This window comes from Corvus moneduloides, chromosome 1 (genome assembly GCF_009650955.1).
Source record: "Corvus moneduloides isolate bCorMon1 chromosome 1, bCorMon1.pri, whole genome shotgun sequence".
In the NCBI taxonomy this organism is placed as follows: Eukaryota; Metazoa; Chordata; class Aves; order Passeriformes; family Corvidae; genus Corvus; species Corvus moneduloides.
In genome coordinates this window covers 164,494,470-164,497,092 of record NC_045476.1, presented here as the reverse complement: position 1 = coordinate 164,497,092, position 2,623 = coordinate 164,494,470, and the positions used below count along the sequence as shown (strand labels likewise).

At 45.1% G+C, this 2,623-nt stretch overlaps 1 non-coding gene across 1 annotated transcript; it reads right to left on the bottom strand.

Annotated features, from left to right (window-relative positions):
- Nucleotides 1-2,176: 2,176 nt before the first annotated feature.
- Nucleotides 2,177-2,259, bottom strand: TRNAL-CAG. Its single transcript has one exon. It is a non-coding gene; the product is annotated as a tRNA-Leu (tRNA).
- Between the last annotated feature and the right edge of the window lie 364 nt (nucleotides 2,260-2,623).

The following is a 2,623-nucleotide window of genomic DNA, read 5'->3' as shown; positions in this document are numbered from 1 at the left end:
CCAACCAGAAGTCTTTTATTATATAATCCTCTTTATTAAAAATTAGCCTACAGATGGTGTTTCTTTTCAAGTCCGTCACTGAAAGCCAGAACTATTTTTTCGATTGTTTCTATTTAAAAACAACAACAACAAAAGATGATGAATTATCATCAGTTATTCTGTAAAACCCCAGATATTTCTGGAAAGATGAAGTTTTTAATACAAATGTTACATAATAGGAATGTCTACAGCAGAATGCATTGAATTCCAAGCAGTTCAGGCTGTATTTTCTTTCACTTCCCACTGCTCCTAATAACAACTCTTTGTTCCACTCGAAGCCAATCTTTCTCACTCTTGGTTTTACATTCAAATGCCTGTAGACAGTTCTGGTCCCCTTAGTCAGGGATTAGACAAATTGCACACATTGTTTCCTTTTAATCTCATCTCCCTCCTGACTTCTGAAATACTCAGAGTTGTTCTTCACCATCCTCTGCAGTTTACCAACACTTCCTTGATATTTTGATGTGCTGAACGAGCACCATTCCACAGTGGGAGTCAGATGATCCCAAAACACTCAATCCTTCTTGTTCAGCAGCAGTTTTGGGGGAAGCATCACATTGCTGATTGCACCAGAATATCTGATTTTGGGAAAGCTGTTGCACACAGATATTCTAATCAGAGACAAGGCTTGGCCTCTTCTCCCACACAATTAATGACAGGACAAGGGGAGATGGCCTCAAGTTGCTCCAGGGGAGGTTCAGGTTTTATATCAGGAAAAAAATATTCACTGGAGGAGTGGTTAAACATCAAAACAGTGGCAGAGTCACCAACTCTGGCCATGATGTGGAAACCTTCATGGTTTTATATCCTCAGTTGGACTTGGGCTCTTGCAGCAGCCAAGTCTTTCCTTCCACAATGTCTGTCTCAAAGGAAGACTTTATTTTTTAACTTAAAGCTTGAAATTCATCACTGCCCTGACATCAGCTCTGCACCCTGTTTTCCCCTTGCCCTCAGCAGAAAAGGTCCTTTGGTAATGATATTCAGAGGAAGGTGCACACCTGAGACTGCAGAAAGTGCTGCTGCATTGTTTTTATCGAGAAAGCAAAGATGGGATGACTCATTTGGTCCAATTTCTTCACCTTTCAAGCCAAACCAGTTTTCCTGCTCTTTTTATGCATGTTTTGTTGCTGGACTCCCCTCTTTGCCTGGGAGGTATACAGGGATCTCAAGAACTTGCTACTGGTTTTGAAAACGAATGATGGAAGAAATCCAGGAGCCAGGATTTGATTGCAATGGTGATAAGATACCACCAAAAAATTCATGTGAAAGAAGAGTGGAGCAGTTACTGCTGAGAGTTCCTGCTTTGACAGATATTTCCACTGCCAGCAGTACCCAAACACTGTGGGGCTGGATAAAACACTCTCAATAAAAGACATCATCTCGAAGAATTTGCAGCATAAAAGTTATGAAGCCTCACATGCATTAGGAAAAAAATGGTGCAATAAAAAGATTGTTCTGGGTTTAACTGCTGCAGCTGCTGCTTTGTTTTGTGCGGTTTTTTGTCTTGTCTTGTTTACGTTTGAAGAGGATTTCTGGGTTTGAGAATCATAGAGTTGATAAGTTTGGCAAAGACGCCAAGATCATCACGTCCAGTCTTTGACCGATTGCCACCATGGCCACTGAATCGTGTTACAAAGTGCCACGTTTACTCATTTTTTGAACACTTAGCTCATTGATCCAGCTTGTCTAGATCCCTCTGTAGAGCCTTCCATGCCACAAAGCAGATGGATTTCAATCCCAGCACTGGCATGGTGCCCCTTGGCTCCCCCAGCACGCCTGGGTTTATCCCCTTCCCCTTCAAAGCTCGTTTAAAGCCCTCACAATCAGCCCCACAACTTGTGGGCTCACCCTTTTTCCCCTTTGAGACCCACCTGTCGCCAGCAGCCCCAGTGCCTGTAAACCACCAGAAAAGCCAAAATTCCACCTGAGCCAGGTGTTGATCCCGTGGAAAAATAAAACTGCACTTGAGCCAGGCGTTAATTAGTGGGAGGGACACACTTCAGCTTCATCACTGCCAACCTGAACAACCAATAGGTTGATAATCGGGCTGGACCACAGCAGGGACATCCCCCCAGGAATGTCTTACACAGGGAAGCAGCAGAATTCCCTGCGGGATGCCTCTGGCCAGCAAAGCAGTTGTCAGGAGTGGGATTCGAACCCACGCCTCCAGGGGAGACTGCGACCTGAACGCAGCGCCTTAGACCGCTCGGCCATCCTGACACCTGGGGGTTGCTGCTCTGCATCCTGAAATTCCTGGGAAATTGTTTTCCATCACGTGTGTCCTCTGAGTGTGTGGAGCATTTCCTTGCACATCCAGGACTCTTCTCTGGGAAGCAAAGAACAGCCTGAACCACAGAACTGACAGGAGGGTGCAGCCAGGTTGGGGTTGGTCTCTTCTCTCAAGCAACAAGGGATAAGACAAGAGGAAATGGCCTAAAATTGCACCAGGAATGGTTCAGATGGGGTATTAGGAAAAATTTCTTTAGGGAAAGGGTGATCAAACATTGGAATGGGCTGCCCGGGGAAGTGCTGGAGTCACCGATCCCTGGAAGTGCTCAGATGTGTGTGGATGTGGCTCAGGGAT